Raw genomic sequence first — 23639 nt, 5'->3', positions numbered from 1 at the left:
AAGTGCAAATAAAGAAAGGTGTGGCTTGGAAACTCTGCAGTCATGTAACATTTCAATCTGTACCGGGCATTTACTTTTTAAAGACAAAGAACCGGGACAGGTATATGTAGTACTGCACATGGCAGACTAAAAGAAGCTATTGCATGAGAGGGTCTTCCTGAAACTGGCATTATGGGTTAATATGTTTAGGTGGGTGGTGAGGAATTCTTCTCTTGGAGACGGAGAGAAGCTTCCACTGCATGCTAAGAGGCATTAGAATCTTGCATTTGACAATGAGGGTGGAGAACTCCTCTGACAATTTAAAAAAAAATTGCAAGCCAACATAAAAACCCCTGTCAAACAGTTACGAACCCCACACTGAAGATCTTGTGTATGTGTACAATGTATAGACTTTCTTACACAAGTTCGAAATTTTCCCTGTTTTTGCGTTAAGGTTTTGTATATTCCCACAGGCACCTTTGCAATGGCACGAACGTTACAAAACATAGATGCAAATTAGCTGTAAAATCAATAGTTTTTACATAAATATTACACAGTGAAAGAGCGAATGAGTGCTGTAGAATGCCCCACAGCTGCGTTTTACACAAACAATAGTTAATTTAAGTTTTGATGTCAATTTGTTACCTCCTGGTTCTAGTAAATCTACTGGGTACATGGTCCAGCCACACAATCCATACAGATTTCATTTTATTTCTTTTAATGCAAAGTCACTGTGGGTTTAAGATGTGGGTTCAGCTAAACAGTGTTTTCTTTACAGCCAAAACTTTTCTTACAACCAGTCCTAAGAAGTAATCAATGTAAAATTGATAAACATTTTTATCAGGCATTGGACAAGAGAATGGTGCTTTCTCTCTCTAAGGTCATTTTACTTTTAGAAAGCGCCTTTGGCGCAAAGTGTTGAAATCAATGATAAAACTATATCCTTCCCAATAGGTGGTTAAACTTGAAAGACACTACTGTGTGCAATGCTATCCTTCATTATCAGCCTTATAGTGAACCCTGTCCTTTCTTTGTTAAGTGTTACAGAGGCCAAGGCTAACTTTCGGTCTCCCTTTTGCTATAAAGTTAATAGTGGTAAAACAGAGATAACATGCTGAACCATGGTTTTTAACTCTAATCTTATAATAACTGTTGCAGTACATTTAGGTGTTGACCGCTGAGGATGTTAAGGGGCTGGTAAAGGTCAATATTACTATATTTATGCATAGTATAAAAGAACAACTGAGATGCTGGATACAAAGTCCACTAACAGTCATTGGTATAGTCAATGTAAAAAAAGACATGCTATCAAAACTCACTTTCTTACTTGACACCATCCCACACATTCCACAATGTCTATACAGAATACAATCTATGTAAGCTAGTTTTAATGAGACTAGCATATAAAATTATCCTGCAAACAATTCGGACGGTATTTGCTTAAACACCTCCAACCTTTTCCAAATCTACAATTAGACTATTAGGCTATCCAAATATGTAGATGACCCATTTATACGTATACAGTCTTATAAGAGAAGCATTTATTTGTGGCATGTATGAATCAAATCACATTCGTGCTATTATTTTTTTGTATACAGTTAAGAACTTCAATTTTTCTAAATCAGTACAATATAGAATCATTGCCTCAGTTTGAAAATTGTGGTTATTCATAGGAGGGCAAAATCTCTGTATTTTTTACCTATCATCAGTCACTGTGACATTCTACTGCACTTTGTCTTCATAATATTCTTAGCCTCCAGTTGCATGAGGCAGTAATACTACAGGTACAGGATGTATTTGATGAAGAAAGGGGCTGCAATTGAATAGTTGCACAAAGTTTGGCAAAAAACAGACAGGAAGTTTCTAGATTAAATACATGCAGATATTAACACTTAGTCATCGCTAAGGTGGAACCAGCATTGCCTGATCTGCAGAGCATTTTTTGGAGAAACCTAGTAGGACCAAGGAAGCGCTAAGAATATATGAAAGACTCCTTGCAATGGGTGAGTTGACAAAGGATCCTGGCAAAGTTAGTTCTAGGATGCAGAGCTGAAAAATGTATGACAAGTGTCGATAAATGTACTCCACACTGCTATTTTAATAGCTTGCTTGAGACAGAAACCACTCCTTTACATCAAGAATGTCTTACTGGTTTTCTTTTATAGTGTGCCAAGAAATATTACGTGGCTGTTCAAGATAGAAAACACCAAACATTGGCACTCAAGAACACTGTGTAGTCAATTCAATTAATAATACTTAGCATCAGAAAAGCCTTGCCTCACACAGATTGGCATTTTACGACCCCCCCCCCCCAAAGAAAATAAATTAAGAGATTTCTGGAAATAACTATGCTGTTCACTACGTGCTTTCAATAGGTTGAGATTGGCGACAGGACCTTAAATGTTACACATCCACCTAAATGGAAGCCACTTTCCTGCATTAATAATAATATTACTGAAAAGGTATGTTAACATCAGGAAGACAACACCTTTACATAATAAACAAGCCTCAAAGGTATCTCCAAAATCAAAAGCAGTTCAGCGCATCCAGAACGTTTCAGCACGTCTCATCCTCAACCTCCCATGCCACGAACACATCTCAGCCTACCTCAGAGACCTCCACTGGCTACCCGTCAACTAAAGGATCGTCTTCAAACTCCTAATCCACGCTCACAAAGCTCTCCACGACACCGGACCGGCCTACCTCAATGATCGTCTCAACTTCCACAACCCGACACGCCAGCTCCGCTCCGCTTCGCCAATCTCGCCCTCGCAACAGTCCCCAGCATACACCGTACATAACCGGCGGCAGATCCTTCTCACACCTCGCCACCAAAACCTGGAACTCCCTCCCCGCCAACCTACGTATGACCCAGGACCTCTTGACCTTCAGAAAGCGCCTCAAGACCTAGCTCTTCGAGCAGTAGCAGTAGCACCACCCCCCCCTAGCGCCTTGAGACTCTTACAGGTGAGTAGCACGCTTAACAAATTATTGATTGATTGATTGATTTAGTTGTATAATAATATGTTGTGTATATGTTTGCAGATGTACTCTTGTTTACAGTAGGAGGAAGTCTACATACAGGTTACAAAGTAGGAGAGCATAACTTCAGAATTGGACGCAGCTATGAATTAAGGGGTTTGTTGACAAGGAAAAATAATTTCCTGTGGGGAAAGAAAAAAAAAATAAACAAAGAAAGTCCTAATGCAGTTGTGTATTACGTTAATGCATGTTAAATTTACTTCTGTGCAAATGCACATTTGAGTATTGTCTGAGTTTCTAGAGGGTACTCCAGGACTTCTTTATAAATTCTCAAAAAGTTGGAAATTTAGTCAACTTGGGTGCAGGCCCTTTATGATTGATACATGCCACAATTGACTACACAGAGAGATTCTGCTTATTTATTAAGCGGTCTTCTATTCCATGCCTAGTAAAAGCCACCACACATAGTATGTGTATTTGTTATGTGGGCTGCAAACTACACACAAATTACAGAAATAATTATATATATATATATATATATATATATATATATATACACTGTATATGTACTGAAATAAAATTTAGTTTCTAACATGAATTACGTATTCACAACCATCCCATTAAAATAAGATCTTTTCATGCATACTGCTGATCCCGCTGAAATGCAGTTGATTCTCTGCCATGCTTCATTTAAAATGGAATCTATTGTTCTAAACTTAAGTTCAGCTCTCTCGATTTAATACAAACTGTAAAGTGTGTCATATATTTAGCAAAAATCCTGAATGGTAACAGGCAATCCAGTTAGTTTGAAAGGTTACATGGTACAGGATACCCTCTCAAATATCTTAAACGCCTCCATTATTTACAGCCCCTGTGCATTTGTTAATGAAATAAATAAACACAGATTAACAAAACTCCTGCAGCAAATATTTAAAATAAAATTAATGGACTGTAATCAAGGTGTAAATGTTAACTGACGAACAAAATAGTGCTAACTGGCATTTCCATCATCGTTTTAAGGAATAAATGAGCAAACAAGAATTTATGAAAAACGGGATACAAGCAAAGCTCTTTTTGGCACTTTAGTGTCAGAACAAATATCACCACACCAGTATTAAACTGCGTAGACGAACAAAAATCAAAGCACTAGCTACCAGGTAATGTTATGCATGATCTAATATAGAAGTTAGTAGACGTCTAACTTGGAGACATTAAGCATGGACAATCTTCTGCCCTTGCTCATTCAGACTTTCAAGAAGCAAATGCTGTGATTGTTTTTTTTGCTGTCCAAGACATTTGTAATGATGGAACGTACTCTTCCTGGGCAGGTTAAATGTTTGATAAGACATGTATTCACAAGCGTGGTGCTCTCCTCGCCAGTCAGCAGGTAACTGCCAGCTTGGAGAACGCCCAAGATACAAAATTCTAAATAGAACATGAAACCTCTGGAAGGAAATTCCATACAAACACCATGTATAGAGCAATGAGCATTATAACAATATTAAATGCTATTTTTAAATCTGTCTGTTATTTAGGCCAAGGCATAATGAGACACATAAGTAATAACCCACCACTTTATAACAGGCAACACCAATTTTAAAAAATGCTGTAATTCGCCACACTCAAAACATCCCAACAGAACCTATCTCAGACAACCCTTGAGGCAAATGAATGGAAAGAAGAAATTCAGCAGAAATACATCAAAAACGTTTCCAGCTTACCCCCAGCTCTCACGCTCCCACCCCATACCCCCTAACCTGAAAGGTGATCCATGGAACTATCCTGAACACCATGGCCACACTACCAGGCCAAACTTTAATCCAAATTAAATATTGTTAACTCAGAGTTCGACATGGAAATCCTCGAGGAAGGATCTCACTGCGCCTGCCTGTGAGAAAACGTGTTGCATTCCCTGACACGCAACCCTAAATCTCATTAGGAAGCTAACTGATGTAGATAGCCCCTTTGCAACAATCTCTTTCTTATTCACCATCAGCTCCTTCGTCCACTAAAGTGTGTCTGGATGAAGGTTCAGGAACAGCAACTATCAGCTCTCCACAAATTTCATCCGTCCCCTACCCTAACGTGACAGCTCTCAGGATTCTATCCAGAAGGAGGACGTGAGGATCACCGTCACTGCATGCTGTACCGCCACTAAATGTTTAAGATCAATTAGCAGCCTATAACAAAGGAATAAAAAGTAAGTGAAGAAGAACAAGAGTACCCACTGGCACTTTAATCAGCACACAGCTAAATAAAGGAATAAATTAGATTTTTTAAACAGCAGACCACAAACAATATTTTTTCTAGATGTTGTAGGGTGAGAGCAAACATAAAAACACCTAATTTAGGGTGATTATTTGAAAGATAAGAAATATAGTGGCCATCTCAAAATCTGATGGAGTGGGTGACATCTAATTCGAGAGGGGAGACCATTTCATCTTAAGATGTTTAGCTTGGAAAACCTTAAGCCATTGTTTAAATCTTTTCTACAGGCAGCTTTAAATGCCTGCTGTTCAAGACATATTAGTCCCTAATACACTAAAATATATGTGTAAGATGGGCTTTAGGACAGTCCCTTGCTCTTGATTGGACAGCCTTCTTTGCTAGCTCATTTGCCTGCCTCCTATGCAAATAGTTTCCCTGCTATTCTCAGTCTCTCCTGCCACTGGAGCATTTCTTCTTGACTGTCTTCTGAAAGAAGGACTTATTTCATTCCACAGCTTATATTCAGGGAAATATGTTTTTTGTTTCTTTCAACACTACATTGAAGTGTATGTGTTTTCTTGATCTTTCCTGTGTGGCAAATTCCCCTTCAGATCTCTGGCCCTGAAAGGCTGTCTTTCTTTATTACTGCTGATTTATGTTTAGCCTACTGGATCTTTTTGTTTAAAAAACCACGACCTATAGTCATATTACAAAGACCAGCATAGTCTGCATCAAGGCACTCACTCCACCAAACCTCAGAGAAAAAGTCACTCCATGATTGGCTTGCACCCTTTTGTGCATAATGACAGGAGTAACAGGTAAGGATACAACTGTGTCCAGGTTGCAAGGTGCTGTAAACGTACTACAGTGACGCAGGAATTTATTAATGCAATGATCCATGTGCAGTGCAACAAGTGCAGGGAGACTCACTTGTAGTGTCCCAATGCAGACAAGGAGTGTTGTACTAGTAATATTGCATAGTGACTAAGCTGATTCACAAGAGACCTTAAGGCCCGTATTTATACTTTTTTTAGCGCCGCATTTGCGCCGCTTTTTGACGCAAAACGGCGCAAACCTACAAAATACAATGGCATTTTGCAAGTTTGCGCCGTTTTTGCGTCAAAAAACGACGCAAATGCGGCGCAAAAAAATTATAAATACGGGCCTAAGTTTCGAATTTTAAGTCTGCAAATTTTGGCTCTTCCTATTATGTGTTATTCAGAGACAGATTGACAGCCATACTATGTAGCCCACAAGACGAGTTATCACTGCTTTCTGACATCAGCAGTGTTCTGAAGATAGTGAGTTACATTCTAAGGAAGAAGGAGTCTTCCATCATTAATAAGGGAGGCAGATCGAGTACCATTAAATTTGTCATAAACTGATCTGTTATTCACAGCATTTTGAAATGCCAGACTTGCACTATGAATTACAACTTGAACACATTGGACTACCATTGTTATTCCACATTTCTCTAAAACTGAGAAATGGGTATTGTAAAAGCAAACACGCCTCCTGCACGGCACACAAGAATATCTTCCTTCTTTCCTTAGCAATGAAGGAACATCACAGGGCAGGCATTAAATGGTGCATCACAATATGATCTTGGTGGAAGGCAAAGTTATCTTTCCGTGTAATTTTGGTTATGGCAAGCAAGACGGCAATTATTGTAACATATGTGGCGCCTGTGTTTCGAATTTAGTTTAAAAAATATCTGTTTGAGTAAAGTCCCACACACAATTAATTTAACGCAGCTGCCAGTAAGAAACATGTAAGAGCTTGATAAATTAACAAAAAACAATTAACGCTAAAGTTTTCCTTAGCTGTATACACCATATTTAAAAAAAAAAAAAGAATTAATGCTGTATTCATTCTGTTTCAGTGAAATCTTCTTAACAAGACTGCTTTTTTAAAGAAACAGAACTTGAAAACAAGCAAAACAGGAAGCTTTTAGTTGGGAAGTTGAGGTTTTAAGTACTCTGAGACAAACAATGAACCGAGTAGATAAAGATGCAATGGAAATGGTATGGAACAGACCTTCCCAGCTTCCTGCCAAGGCTGACGTGTGAGCATGTGTGTTTGCATGATATGAGCTAACAGGGCTATTTTGCTTGTATTTACTCAAATGTATTTGTTCCTGTGAAAAAACATATGAAAACAAAGAGTGGGGACAGACGATATGGAGTCTGGCACAAAATGCTGGCAGTTCTTTTATTTTAGTTTATCAAATGTTTCCATCAGGGAACTCTGCCCATTTGTTCAATTTGGTGAGTTGCAGTACATCTCTTGTTATGTTGGAAAGTGCAGTGTGACAATAATGCCTGTCATACTACCATTTAACAAAGTTAAATATAAAGAAGTGCACTATACCCCCTAACACCTTGTAAAATGATTATGGGAGGAGTAACTATACTGGAAATATCCACATTCAAGTAACGTTCAAATAATTAATGCTTACTTTGTATGTTTTTGGTTCTAGCTTGGTAACTTATATTTACTTTTTCTCTCACTATCATTGGTGACCCCATCACTGCAAGACTCACTCCCTGAAAAAACAGGTATCGATGTCAAAAGAAGGTTTTTCGCTGAGGGGGATTGCTTAGCCTAGGTCACACAAAGGTCAAACTTTTTACCAGTTGTTAACACAAAACTTCCACCCTCCACACAGGAATTTTCATTGGCTAAGTTTGTCCATTTGCGTTTTATTTCGTTTAGCAGGAACTAACATCCTCTTCCCCGTGAAGTGGTCCTGCTGACAAAGAAATCAGCCAAACACTTGAAACTAAGCTTTCTCCACAACACGTATTCTGGTGCATTTGCCTAGTTTAAATTTCGGTACACCAACCAGCATTTTCGTTTATGACTTAAACAGACTAGCTTCGATACATGCATGCAAACATAATTAACTGCAAACAACACATGACAAAATAAGTTATGACAGCTACATATAGTTAATATATAGCTACAGCAAATCCAGTAGGTTTCGTATATCTTTAGTTCGATTTTTGCAGTGTTGTTTCATGTTCATTTACAAATATGGTTTCCTATATCTTTTCTTCCGTTGACTTTTCTTCAACTCGAACAAAGTGTGGCATGGGGAACATTCCATTCTGAACATTATCACTAGTCAGACATATGGTAAACTTGCAGCAGGCGGTTTATCGTCATCCTCTTTGTAAGCTAAAATTAGCTTGATGCTTTTGAAGCTCATGACTCAGACACAAATGATATTCCTAATCATAAAATTCAGAATTAAGTTTAGGCTTCTGTCTGATGTTTTAAACCAAGAGGTAGTCGTTTCCATAACAGACACCTCTAAAAGAAAGAAAATGTTTCAGTACCGGAGCATTGAATTATTTCCTTGCTGTTTTGTAGTTTGTTGCACGTTGACTGCACTATATACACACTCTGAATTTAAATGTTAAAGGGCAGTAGTCTAATAAACTTCAAAAGCCAAATACATTTTCGAATGTTTCATAAAAGTAAATCACAAATGTTTTTACGTGTTAGGCATGAACAATGCTTGGTGCAAATACGGTGCGTTTTCTCTGTGAATATTATTGAATTAATGCGCCCTTGCCTTGTGACAGTACTTTCCGTATTAAGCACTTTCTTGGTAGGGATTTCCCGTGGTAATCCATCGGTCAGAGGTACCAACGTTGAGCAGCATCTAAATCATTCCAAAGTAAACGGTGATAAACAACAATAGGGAGAGACTCAAAGAGTACAAACCATATGTTGGTCTAAACTGATATTATCTTGCCATCAAATAAACCAAAAGGATTAGCTCCACAAAAACAGGTAAATAAAACGTCTGAGGCTTTGCTTTGGGAACATTTACTCTTTTCCCTCACTTAATCTAGTTCCTTCCTGCCACTCCTGCCATCAGTCAATCAGCTGTGACCTCTTACACTCCAGTCCTGGAAAATCAGCATTTTCCTGAGTTGTGACCTCTTACACTCCAGTCCTGGAAAATCAGCATTTTCCTGAAAATGAGGCCAAGAAGTGGAAACATCACAGCACACGGACATTTCTTCTAAATTTGTCGAATGATGCTTATGAAGATTTGTATAACTTATCAATTATTAATAAAAAAATCTAAAATGTCACTTTTGCAGGACAAAGGCTGTACCCATAAATGTATTTATTGATTGATCATGATATTTTTCAGAGTGCAGAAGGACGAGTGAATGCCTGAAAACTGTTTTTGAAAGAAAAAAAAACAGCACAGCTCAGAATACTATTTGTACATCAAAGCAAATACCATGTACTCAAGTACTAACATGTTTACATCTTTGTGTAGTTATTACTCACTCTTTTTCAGAAATACATGTAAATTACAGAACTTGTCTCTCCACACAACAATGTTCTCCCATGATTCATGAAGGCACAGAGCCAGTTGCTGAGCCATAACAGTAATGAAATAGATGAGAGGAGCCATTTTCCAACTCTCAATGAAAAGCACCAAAGACCTAATTTAGAGTTTAGAGGACGGGGTACTTCATCATAAATGTGATGGATAAACCCATTGGCCATATTACAAATGTCATAGGCTATAATCCAGATGTAATAGGGCGGACAGGCCATTCTCCATATTTGTGACAGAGTCCCTTGTCTGCCTAACTCTAAATGAGGCCATGCTGATCACGTTGAAGGAATGTAAGCACACTACAGGCTATTAGTATTCTATGTTTTGATCTTTTACATGCAGCAATCAGAAAGTGTAATAACATTTTATAAACGTCTTATAAGAAAACGTATAAGAAAACTTTATTTATTAAATTATTCACTTGTGTTTGAAATGTGGATCTTACAAGAGGCTTGGTCTAAAGGGCCAAAATGACAACCATGGACTTATAGTGTAACTAACAGGTATGTCACATATAGATTACTAAATGTGTTTTAGTGATGACAGTGTCTCACCATTGCTGGTCCAAATCACAAAAGGTTTTCATAAAGAAGTTAAAGCTATGTGGAAAATTTGACAAGTCCACATGCAACATCCCAGGCCCTGAGTCACAGTTAGGATTCCACCGTTTGTAGATGCACAGAAAGGAATGCAGTGTGTAGATTTGTATACAATGGGATTGTCAGGGGTGTGTCAGGAGAGCGATAAATGGAAATGGTGCCAAGACTCACTAAATCAATATGTTGTGGGTACCTAGAAACGTTCTAATGCCTGTACTGCATATACTTGCGGGTTTGAATGGCACATTTTTAAGGTGGCTCAAGCAAGAAAGGAATACTTCACAAAGAAATGTAAAGAAACAAAAAATAACTGAAGCATCACATTTGCCCTAAATCTGTTTGTATTTTAAATATGAAGTTCATACGTTTGCCTGGTGTACCTTTAGTGCTCTTGACAATCAGGTAAAAAATATTTTAAAAGTGTGGCTTATACTTTAAAGTAAATTTCCTGACTCTCCAGGTAGTCACAAAGTATCTCCAGACTAATCAAGAAAATGTAAAATGTACAGGGTCATGCCTACTTGGCAACTTTTATGCATGAATATGTTTTACTATCAAGTGGAAACGTGCATTTCTGATGTAGCAGTTTATTTTATTTTTTATCGAGAGGGAAAATATTTGTATCTGATGCAAAACACCTGCCTTCATACCCATTGAAATGAGTCTGTTCCCTCCCTCTACGACCCTAATAAATTACTTCCTCCTAAATTTCACAGGAGAAGTATAAGGTGTGAAGTAAGTTTGAAAACAACCTACAAATGTTTGTAAATATATAGTCTACAAATGCCTGGATGGTTCATCCAGTTTTGACGTAAACACTTATTAAGACCAAATGAACACAGCAGAAGATATGTGGAATGCCCTCTCTTGATCCAATTCATGGTTAAAAAAGTCTACAAATGAATTTTTTTTTTTTTTTTGCCATTTCTAGCATCACTTAAAATTGTAAATAATGTTGAACCCAAACCTTATTTATTCACGATTTTGCATCCAGAACAATTCTGAAGGAAGTGGTAAGCTTTAGGAATTTGTGGCGAATTAAGTGTTTCCAGAATAGAACTAAATTACTGCAATGATATTTAGTAATGTGTCTTCATCATAATGTAGCATTAACCCTTAAATTCACAGGAGTGATAAAATGTAAGCTGCCAAAAGATAAAAGAGAAATTCCTTATTAGGGTTTTCTGACTTAACTACAGAAGAAGAATTTTTAATTTTGTTTATCAAGTAGCTTTTTTAGAACTGTTAGAGAACCTTTGACAAATTCACATTTGCTAAAAGGGAAAAGTGTTCTCCGGAGAGAGTTTCTGTAAATATGACATTCAAAATCAAACGACATCACCAGAAAAGCATGGACCCACAGAGTATGTACAACTGTAAAAAGTCAAATGCAGAAAGGCCTTCTTTTTTCAAACCATAATGAAAAATACACACAGGCACATTGTGCGAGTTTGTGTCTCTCTGTGTATGTGTGTATGTCTGTGTATAGGATGTGAATGTTATCAGTCAAAAATTTGCTTTATTTTCCCAGTCTAAAAGAAGGTGAACCAAGTGCGTTATGCAAAGGGAGTTAGCATGTTGCAATTTTCCCACAGCACTGATGCATTTTTTGTTAAGTTATTTGTTTTCTTCAATTACTGTTTACTGTCCTTATCAGCACACTGGTAAAAGAGCCATCGTGCCAAATATCAAATTCAAATATCAAGTTCAAAGTTCAATGTCAACAAGTACTTCCATTTTCCTTTATCTTTAGCTGCAACTGCTACTGGCAATCAACTGTGCAATAAACACAAGGGCTGTCAGCTATCTTCTACAGGGAGGTGAATCAAATGCTATCCTTGGGAAGACGGTGGCAATCGGGAGATGTTCAAGCAGTCCTATTTCAGCAATTACAACCTCAGTGAGTTCATTTATATAAGCAATTGTCTGTCAGTTCAGGAATTAATATTGTCATAAACGCACAGAGAAGGAAGAAGTGCAAACAAATGCTAGTTCCGCTTTTCGACAACTACTGGAGTGAACAAATAGTTTGCCTCCTGCCAGTACTGGGCAACCCATGGTATGGGGCAAAAGAGCGCTGTGGGTGTATATTAATAAGTGTAAATATATGTTTTGTGGGCTGAAGAGGGCAAGCATACTAACTGTGGAGTACACAAGGGCAGGTGTGAAAACTAGCATTCACCACTGCTGAATGCTAATGCTACTTGTGCTTTTACACCAACTTTATTGTTAAAATCAGAAATTGTTATTATCATCATACCTCTAAATTCAATAGTTGAATATAATCTGACACCTGCAAAGGATTCACAAAAATCCGAGTAATGAGCAATGAAATCAATGCAACCCATATGTTTTCCATGAATATACTTCCTCTCTACCTTTGAGCCTACTGTCAGCACAGTATATATTTAACAATAATTAGTTTTAAAAAACTTATATTTTCTTTGTATTCCTCTGCCAGGAAACTATTTGTAAGCATTGCCTAATTTAAACTATTTCCTACACCATTATGAAATTTGGGAATTCTCCCCAAACAGTTTATTGGCCTGCAACCACACATAAGGCAACACAAAACAATCCATCTTTGTTTGTGATTTGTAGTTTTTTTTTTTTGCATGCTTATCTTATGAAGACCCGCATTGATCCCACACAAAACACTAAAACTTTGGCTACAGAAAATCGGCCATATTAGGAAATGTTGCCCAGTAAGACTTTTCATTTAAGTGAAAAAATCTCGACAGATCCCACACCTATGAGAAAGAGTCTTGGAAATTGCACGCACAGATGTCTTGATGTCTTAAGTATCACTCGGGGCTCAAAAACGGCAGACAATTCGGCAGACAATTAAATCTGCTGTCATTTTGCCCATGAATTTGCCACATATACATATATAAATTCATATTATGTAACTTGGAGAACTAATCAAAGCAGTTTTAGTAAGGCGTTTAAAGTGTACAGAAAAATCTAACAAATAAGTGAATTATTACAACTTCACGTTTTCTGAGGCATACTTATGATTGGTTGTATTATTTTGGAGAATTTTTTCAATTGCAGTGCAATGAATATCACATGAACTACTTTTCAAGAATACATGTTGAAAAACATCACCAAAGACAGATGTGACTAAGAGAAACGAATAACAAGGATATATTAATCCTATGATGAACTGTAAACAAATTTGTTTTAATGATTTACCAACAAGAACATATGTTCACAGTGATGTTCCAAATATGAGAAACCAAACCTAAACAAGTTGTCCTCTAAGAAAACCCTTTCGACAAATAGTAAAAGGCCAGTCATATTGTTTTTTTTAAGCAGTACATATGTCTGACTTGAAAAACAAAATCCAGAGATCCCCTCCCACAGTCCTGTCTGCTGTTGTTACAACAGGTCAAGGGGAGAAAACACAGCTTTACTACATTGATCTTGATATCAATTATCGTGAGGCAGAGGAGGTATTTCAGAAGAATAGTTGTTTTCATTTAGAGAAATGAAGGTTCACTCAAAAATGAAATTTTTTTTTCAATAGTCAAATATCTTTCATTCTAGCAAATCAGTATGTTATATTCTCCTTCAGCAAAACCGGTACTCTACCCATAGTTGGCAGCAACAATATAAAGTACAATTTTAATTGATCAGGTTTGTTATTTTGAATGGACAATTTTAATGGAAAGTAAAGACTACCTTATTGCGAAGAAGTAAAAAAAGGCACTCTTTAGTAATACACTGAGAACGAAAAAGAATGTGATTTCTGTTGTTCAGGTTAACTTGATGTTTGTTTTTTAAAGAGTCATTTGTGTTACTGGCTGTCTGACAGAGATATCCGCAGTCTAAACATATAAAACACTGCAAAATCAAGAGAATGTTAAAAAAAACCTTAGTGGAAAATGTCAAGGTTCATTAAGCCGAGATCAAAGTTCAATGCATATTACAAAGTAAAGCTACAGTAGGGTCAGCCCTCTTCACTAATGCCCTGTCCTTTTCAATTGAGCACTAGATCTAGTCAAAACCAATTACATTATAGCATCAGAACAGGTCAATCAAAGACAAGATGATGCTTCCACTGACTGACCTTCGAAGGCTCTGACAAATTGCCATGAGTCAATGTCAACTAATGACAGCAGCTCTTTAGGTTAATCAACGGTTCTGAAAATGATCATGGATACTTCTCACAGGACAGCTCGTTTTACCATCAATGCATACAAAGTATGAAAAGCTCACTTTTGTAGTTTTTTAATAAGCTCCTAAGTGAAGCAGTTACTTGGTAATAGAGGTCACCTTGCTAAACACAGGCCCTGTCTGCCTTTTGCACGTTCTTTTTTTTAGCATATCATAGCAAAAATATATCTTGCAATTACTGTGCCAGACGGCTATACGATGGGGCAAGCAATAATGCGAAAATGGTACCGCACTTATGAGATGAAGGACTAGTTTACAAAACAATATAAAATAAAATTCACAAACAATAATGTTGAAAAAATATCTAAGCATGATGTGAGACAGACTGTCTCATGGGGAGAATTTAAAGTGACTGGTCTCCCCTGCCAGGTTGGGTGGCCTCCAGTTTAAAACAAACTTGCTTTGCTTAAAAATTAAAATAAGAAATGTGTCTTTGAAGGACTGTGTTCATACTGCAAACCACATAAATCATGTAAATAAATAGAAAATAAACAGGCAATGTACTTTAAATCCTGTAAAAATAAGATGGTGGCACATATTATTGGAAATTCACTGTTTTGTTCGAAGTTTATCGCTGTATAATACGTCGCCCATAAAACATATTATATTTCTATAAATGTTGCCATCACCATGCTCTTATGAAGAGAGGCAAATCATGAGCCCTGCTCCAGATTTGAGTAATAACTTTGCTTCGGTTTTGAAAATGAACTAATATCACATGTTGCTCATAACCTTGGAAACGACAGCTTTCACCAAAGGTGACTATCTGAAGGGGCATGGATTAAGCGGTTGGGTCAGAGCAAGAAGAATATTAAAATTGTACTTAAGGGCCCGATACGGGCCTCTTTTAACAGAGATGAGGAAAAAAACTCCAACAGTGTGAGGGCTAGTGACTAAAATTCAATGGTGTTAACTGCACTGTCTGACAAACTATTCGAAATCGCTCACACATTCCTGTTGGCAATTATGCATAAAACCAATGAACAAGAAGGTTATGTATGCAAGTTAGAAGAAGCATACTTATATAATTCATGCTTTTTTAAAAGACATTTTCCTGAACGTATGTTAAGGAACAGTCATATTAACCTTTTTTAAATAATCAAAACCCACAACAAAGATATCTAGGGGCATCTCAAAATACTTCTCCATCTGCCCTTCAACAATAAGCGAAGGCTGACATTTTCATTTGATGCAAAAAGTGGACATAAAAAGTATTCAAACTTTTTACATTCCCATAAAACTGCCCCTTCACATCTATGCTGAAAGGAAGCACTGAATATACCAAATGTATCGCTAAATGTATGACAAGTGGTCTGTATGATAGATTATATCAGTCTATCAAGGACTTCCCAAACGGATGAAAATGTAGCAAGCCAGGTCATGGGACTCAGGGGTAAATAATACAAGGAGAAAGAAAGTGTTTATTGTGGAAGGTTACACGCACATGCACGCGTGCCACGCACAATCTGCACACAAACACCAGAGACTTTCTTTTACCACAAACAAGCATGAATGTTTTAACCTTCTCTTCATCTGAGTAAACAATCATCAAGTGTGCAACTGATACTGAAAGAGCGCTTTCACAATAATAAGGCCCATATTTATACTTGGTTTGCGCTGAATTAGAGTCATTTTTTTACGCTAATTCAGCGCAAACCTAACTCCATATTTATTCTTTGGCACTAGACACGTCAAGCGCCAAAGTTATGGAGTTGAGGTCATTTTCTGGGACATGAAAACCTACCTTGCATCCATAAGATGCAAGGTAGGCATTCCTGTGCAGAAAATAACTATATGGCCTTAGCGCCATATTTATCCCCCATGATCAAATCTAGCACGGGGACGGAGGTCTTAAATAATGGCCCTAAGCTTGTTAGGTCCCTTAACCCCTGGGTCAGGGCAGGCTTTAGGGGACCTGTGGGCCTTTTTCTATGTCAGAGACCATGGAAAGAGCCCACAGATGCCCTTCCCTGGCCGCAGGGACACCTTCTCCCTTCCCGACTCACACCAGGAAGACACCTAAGGATGGGGGGACCCATCCCAGATAGGTAGAGGTAGGTATGGGTAAGTATATTCTTTTTATTTTTTCGAACTGCCATAGGGGGGCCTAACTTGAGCCCCCTACATAGCACTGGGCTCAATGGCCATTTTGGGCTGGGGGGCATGACTCCTGTTTTAAATGAGACACAAGTCATGTCCATGGGGTTCTAATGTCAGAAAATGACGCTAGTCTGTGCAGAGGCATTTTTTTACGCTGGACTGCGTTTGCGCAGTTCAGCGTCAAAAAGTATAAATATGGGCCCAAGTTCCCCCAGTAATTCAAAGTTTTTGTGACAATAAGCTTTAGACATGGCTTGCTCTAGGAAATACCTTAGGGTGCATTTCGGGAACCTTCAGTCCAGCTTTGTTTACATTGCTGTAACATGGCTGTTACAGAAAAAGAGAGACAGTGAGAGTTATGAGAAGCAGAAACTGAGGCAACACATTGAGGCAGATATAAGTTCCGGCTTGTTCTGGTGTCAGGACTGAACTGACCTCTATTTTAAGAGCTCAAAGCACATCAAAGTATACCGACAACTTTGGGGTTGTTAATGAAGACCACACATGTATCTCAAGACTCTGCATTATAAATCAAAAAAAGAAATTAGAGAACCCATTGAAGACTTTTTTGAGATAGCAATTCTCAGAGGGAAAGGGCTTGCTATTCTGCATGCCACCTTTCACTTCCCAGTTAGAAAACAAACTTCTCATTTTTGGCCCCAGATATTATAAACACTTTTTTAAGTATCTGGAGACAACAAAATCCATCTCTGCCTACCAAGAAACTGGGTAGGGGAGGGGATGCCTGGGCCTACTCAGTCTGTCAATGATACCGTACACCTGGAGAAATAGCTGCATCACTGATCATTTTAATATTGTTACTGCAGTCACCATGAGATGTGGCTCATCCAATATGTGGCAGCGGAAGAAAGCCAGAAACTGACTCTTTGCCTTGAGAACAAACAGTTACACATCTTAGACCTAAGTTACAAACACTGAAATAGGCACAATCCTTAACAACACTAATATGTCAAGTCTTTTGTAATCACATATGCCGCTCTGGGTGGTATTGTCGCTCTGGATTTCATTGTCATCCACCTAAGAGTCTGTAACTCTCCCTGACCCTAACTTTTTGTGGAAATATTATGCTTTTCGTACTGGGTGAGATCAGGAATCTATGGTTTCCCATATTGATATCATGAATATGGAAAGAAAACAAGAATCCTATTTACACGTGGTCATAAAAATACAAAAAATCAGATTGTGTGTTTATTGGCGTATGCCACTTAAAACATTTCACAAATGCAATAATATGATGTATGTCACCTCTTTTCATCGATTAACTAAAATGTCATACCAAAAATACAATGCCAATTGTAAGTGAGAGAAGCCAATTAAGAAAACAAGAGCATACAGATATCACTGGGTGGTGCACTGTCAACAATTGATTTGTACATTTCCTCCTATAGGGTTTCACCTAGGCAGCAGGTGTTTGAATACGCGCACACTGTTTCCCAAATTGAGCATCTTAATACTAAATAAGTGATAGCGGTTAGGTGCGTAGAGTTATGGCCCGCTGCCTTCTGTTAGAAAATTTTAGATATCACTGCGACCTGTAGCTCAATCTACATTCAAACCCAGTAACGGATAAGGACCTCTTACAATTTAATATACACATTTTGGTAAGCAAATCACACATAATGTGCGTACTTCAGATCCTTCACTGGTGGAGAAACTGAAACTACCCACTGCACGATAACTTCAGCACAGGAGGCCTGCAGCAGTTTCAGGTTACATCCTAAAGCAGAATAGCTGGTTTAGCAAATTAAAATATCTTCCATGGCCTAAGCTGCTCTAGCCTTGTCCATAGGAAAAAACAGAGAGGTAGAGCAACACTTAAGCTGCGCCATAATTGGAAGTATGTGAAAAATGAAGTGTCAGTTCGGTCAATAAAGGGCAAAGGTCACGGAGGAACTGCAGCACAAACTCTGCGCTAAAATATGCTCATTAAGACGTCCAATCAGGGAGCGCCTTCCAACTACCCCATTAGTCATCAGCCCTCTGACGGCTTCAAATGCTTGCGCCTGCTCTTAATGCTCCATGCACAGAGGAGAGCCGGCAAATAAATCGTTGCGCGGTGATCTGGATCATAATGTGGTCTCTCTCGCCCCCCACCCCTTTTAATCCAGCCAGCTCAGCCTGCCGGCTCCAGTCTTCAAACAACTGCCCGGAGATTCCCCCAATCACAAATGCAATTGCATTTCTGCCTATCGGCAGGCGGAGCTTGCGCAAAGGCAGCAGAATTCGGCCCACAATTGTGGACGTATTATTTAAGCAAATATCTTTTCCAGTGATGTGTCCAGAAAATCAAATGCTGTATGAGAAACGGGAGGTCAAAAATGAAGCAGCACAGATCTGTGGGAAAATTGGCTTCATATGCACAAAGGTGTATTATACACTCGCACACGCACACCCTGTAAAGAGGCCCCTTGAACTTCTGTTAAATATCATTTTCCTGTTAAAGCCAGAGGTCAAAAGGTCCTCAGTTTCTGCCACAGCTCTGAGACAGTTTACTATTGCAGGCCTCTATTTACAAGCCTCTGTTGTGATGGAGTCAGCAACCTTTCTTTAAACAACTAAGCGTCTGAAATGTTTCAAATTCTGTCAGTGTTACTCAAAATACAGAGAGCATATCATTTAAAATTAAAAGAAAATACTACAATGCTCTCTGAGTGCCGCTCAAAGGAGACTTTGTAGCTTCAACCAACCTGTCTATAATTCTCCCTGGAAAGAAATAAAACAGGAACAACAGCTAATGTATAACTATCACTCAGAATAATTTCACCATGTAATGGTTTATTCTGCAAGTGAAATTACAAGTTTTTACAATTTCAGTTAAAATGGTGCGTTAGGCTACCTTTAAACAAAAACATCTGCCACTAATGAGGATACAATAATGAAGGCAGAAACAAGGCAGAACAAAATCAGATATTTTTTTAAACAAATCATAGACGAAGAGGGAAAATGGTCATATAATTTTAAAATGTTTAGGTTATGTGAGATTTGAGGAAGGCTTAATTTACACACGGAGTACAAGCAGCCACAGCTCGCAACTCAGGCAAGTTAGCATAGGAAAGGCTTCAACCCATACATTTTGAGTAGAACTTGAGAGGCGTCCATTTTATCTGGCTCAGTGACTTGCCCCAAACACACGAGTGCCCTCTACAGATAGCAAGTTCACAATCCGACTACTATAGGCCCCGGCATGGTCTAGATAGTAGCATCTACCACACAACTCCTGCACCTGTTTCAATACCGTGTGCCTCTAGAATCAGTCTAGGTAGAAATTGCTCTTGATGACTGCTTTACATAAAGAAACAGAAATTTATTGCCTCACATAAATCCTGCTTTTTGTCTACCAACCTGACTTCCCATTTTAAGTTGCTCACCTTTAACAGTCAATAGATTGGAGAAGAAAAAAGCACCCCCTATGCACAGTATTGGTCTGGAGTGGAATTAATTTTAATCTATGGTATACAAGTGAAGCCATTAGATTTTGATTTTCGCGTGTACTCTTTGATAGAGCGTTTACCAGATATTCTTTCTTAAGACGACTTCAAGATAACTGAAAAGGCAGCTTACTAAGTTGGATGGGTGGTGGGCACTTTCAAATGATGTCAGATGGACTGACCACAGCACATGATTGCTTAACTTACTTATTAAAATGAATGAGGCCAGAAAATGAGTCCTGTGATGACAACCTAGTGGTTTCAGGATGAATGTTAAGGGTGGGGGCAATGATGAGTGTCAGCAGAACATGAGCTAGTCATCACTTACCCACACCCTAGCCTAAATGTCAGCCAAGTAACAGGAGCAGATGTTTGGAGAGCTAGACCCACAAATATACCATAAGAGGATTTTATCTTTTGTTTCTGTGGTCGTTCACGTTCTGCTGGATCACGTTCTGTTGGATGACTGAGTACGTTTTGCAGCACAATCCACGAGGAATGGCAATAAAAGCCTTTTTGGTACCCCACCCAAATAACATATTTGCTTATGTCAGGCATTTCTTTTTTCTTAAATAAAGTAAATATACACATTATTTTGAAGTGCATTGCTAAGACTTGCCTCAACTGCCTACTCCATTTAAAGTTACTTCCTAAATTCACGGATGATTATGAATTGTGAAACAGTATGGTTTATTTAATGGACCAATTAGCCACTTAAGTACGTTTATTTATCAACTGATGGGAAAAGATTTATTTTAAAAGTAGCTACGTTTTTATTATAATCTCTGAGTGGAACACCAACAGAATCTCTACTGTTAATCAGTCACACAAATGACAAACACAATTAAATAAAACATGTCCACGACTAACCCATATTTATTAAAGCTCTGCAAACGAATGTATCCAATGTAGAGAACTAATCGTATCTGAAATTCACAGATTCAAATAATGGAAGTCAACTTTATCTTTTATCCTTTTGGAGTCTATAACGTGTAATTGATTGATGTTATCCACCTTCAGACGGAAGCAGTATCACTGTGTGCTATGCAAGCAATATCTGTAATATATATGTGTGTGTGTATATATACACAAACTTCACTCAGTCCACTTTATGCCTTGCAGCATCAAGGGGTGTTGTGTGGTACAGGGTGCAGCACCCAACAGGGGCTGAAGCACTTTCACACAAAAAACACACACCGGATTATATCATCCAGACATCCTGAGTGAGCTTGACTCTTTAAGATATACATATATATATATATATATATATATATATATATATATATATATATATATATATATATATATATATATATATATATATATATATATACACTTGACCATTCATGCACATGTACTCTATAGGCAGGGCAATTTGAGTCACAAAAATAAGCAGTCTTTATATTTTCCCCATCAATATGGATTTGCAGTACTAGCCACATTTTTCCCGTTCTGCACCATAACTCGCACTGTGCAACAAAAAATGTTTTCTAACTGAAACAGGTCAGGATATTGCAGCTTGTGTAGGGTACACTTTGCTAGAAGCTGTCAAAACAAGTACGTAGTTACCTTTCACTTGTTGATTGCTGCATACAGGCATTTAAAGAGTTGATATTTTTACAGGTGGTGTTATCATACCCAAGTGACAGACTAGAATTGTTTTTTAAAGTCTTGTGTCTTAAATTCTAAAGTGTGCCCTTGGGAGTTATAGAAAATATATGTAGCACATGTTATGCTTCTGTAGGGCTATTATTTAATGCAATGTGATGGTTACAGAAGTCCTACATCATGAACACAGGCTAAAACAAATAATGGCTGTAATTTTAAAACATAACTAGGATAGACAGAATAGATGAACAGGGGTGTGGATTCAAATTAGTCATCCAACCAGGACATGCTATTTGGGGTCAAGAACAGGTTTTCAAGTTTGTTTTGTCCTTGGAACGAGGAGGCTCACCTCCAGCAGCACAAACTCTTTGTTGGCCAGTTTATAGTACCACTTTATCAATCAGAAAAGGGCACTGTCTGCAGTTAAGGTCCTATTTGTGTCCAGATGTTTATACTGATTGAACTTGTATATAGGGTTCATTAATGGAAAGCCTTTATATTTAGGGTGAGCACTCTAAGGAAATGCTGCAGGCTCGGACTGCACTACTGACAGTGGTTCCAGTACAAAAATGTGTACAAACATTTGCAAAGTTTAAAAATATGAGACTACGCATAGTGCTCCAACAAAACTCTCTGATTAAATATTGATAATTGCAAAAGCTTGAAAGCAAGATGGATGATTCTCTGCTTTAAAAATAAAATGCTCACAAAAAACTGCAACTGGGAAAAGAACGTTTTGCTAAACTACTGTGAAATTTTAGTTGCCATTTGCAGTGAAATGTTTTGAAACATTTAGTATTTCCAAAACATATTCGTAATGGAAAATCACTGTAGCCAGTTTCAACAAGACTATGAAAAACATGAGATAAACAGGCTGAGGCAAAGTCAATAGGTCTGATATTTGAGGTCAGCCTCTTGGTTTTGTCAATGCATACCTTGTTTTGACATGGTTTTTGTAAAACTTTGTTATTGTGGGAGCTACCGGTCTCTCAACATTATAACAAACATTCTGAAAAAGCAAAAATATTTTTAGTGTGAAAAAGCCTACCTTGCCATAGTAATCCCTGACACTCAACAAATCTACTTTGTGTGCCAAGATGCTCCTTGTGAAATAGTACAATGCTGTCACTCACAATGAAGCCAGTCAATTGATAGAAATAGAGAGAGATAACATTTTGATGAAAACAAAAGGTCTTGGTTAACGCCAGACCTAATTGGGCGCCAAGTTCTAAAAGAAAGTCACAAAGGTGCACCCCTTACCGTAGGTCCTTACATTACGTCCTTACATTAGTGTAGATTTACAGCTTCCATGAATTCACATGAATTTACAGAAGTAAAACAGCACGTCGTACTCCTAGAAAATATTTGTGAACTGCATTTTAGCATGAGCAAATATGCATAGGTAGATTTGCTCATGCAAAACATCTGTTGAGGTTTTACAAGTTCACTTTCCCTTCAGCCACTTTTTTCCCAACCCTGGACAAAGTTTTACTTATGCCCTTGTCAGAATGAAATTTCCAACCTTTTTCAGTACGGAAAAAGATTAAAGAAAAGCTGGAGAAAATCCATAAAACATGCAAGTTAATAAGTTTGCAAAGGCTCAGAAGGAAATTCCAATCTTGGAACAATGGATTACTGCTTTCTCCAGTCCCAGTATGTAGATCTGTAGAAAGGTGGCAAAATAAGTGAATTGCTAGTATTCAAATCCTATTATAGTATAGTATAATCATAGAGGCTATTATCAGAGCTTCTATATAATGAGATTGCAGCCATAATTTGTGGCAGAGCTACATGGCACCTAATGGTCAATTGGTCTTTTTTACATGACAAGCAGAATTATGAAAGGACCAGTCCCATGGGCAAGTAGATATTTTATTAAGTTCCACAACTCTGGGTGAACACATGTTCTTACAGGAAGTGTTGTATGCATGTTTTACCAGAACTACTTAACTCTGAGAGGTAGAAAGCACTGTGTTAATAAAATAGCACTCTTGGGGGGCCATGCACGACAAAATCATTAACTGTTATGGAAGAACGATATGTGTAAAGTCTGCTAAATTTGTAGTCAGCTTGCTTTAGAAAACAACATATTTCTAAACCATATAGATACCTTCGGCTGCAATGAGAGTTTTAACTAAATAATAATGTCACACACGTCCCACATAA

The 23639-nt window shown here is 37.9% G+C and overlaps 1 protein-coding gene across 3 annotated transcripts in view; it reads right to left on the bottom strand.

Moving 5' to 3' along the window:
- Positions 1-23639, bottom strand: part of MEIS1 (Meis homeobox 1) — a 162841-nt gene that overhangs the window by 99664 nt on the left and 39538 nt on the right. The gene's annotated exons all lie outside the window — the stretch shown is intronic.

The sequence above is a fragment of the Pleurodeles waltl genome, chromosome 5 (genome assembly GCF_031143425.1).
Source record: "Pleurodeles waltl isolate 20211129_DDA chromosome 5, aPleWal1.hap1.20221129, whole genome shotgun sequence".
Classification (NCBI taxonomy): domain Eukaryota; kingdom Metazoa; phylum Chordata; class Amphibia; order Caudata; family Salamandridae; genus Pleurodeles; species Pleurodeles waltl.
This window is presented reverse-complemented; position numbering and strand designations above follow the sequence as displayed.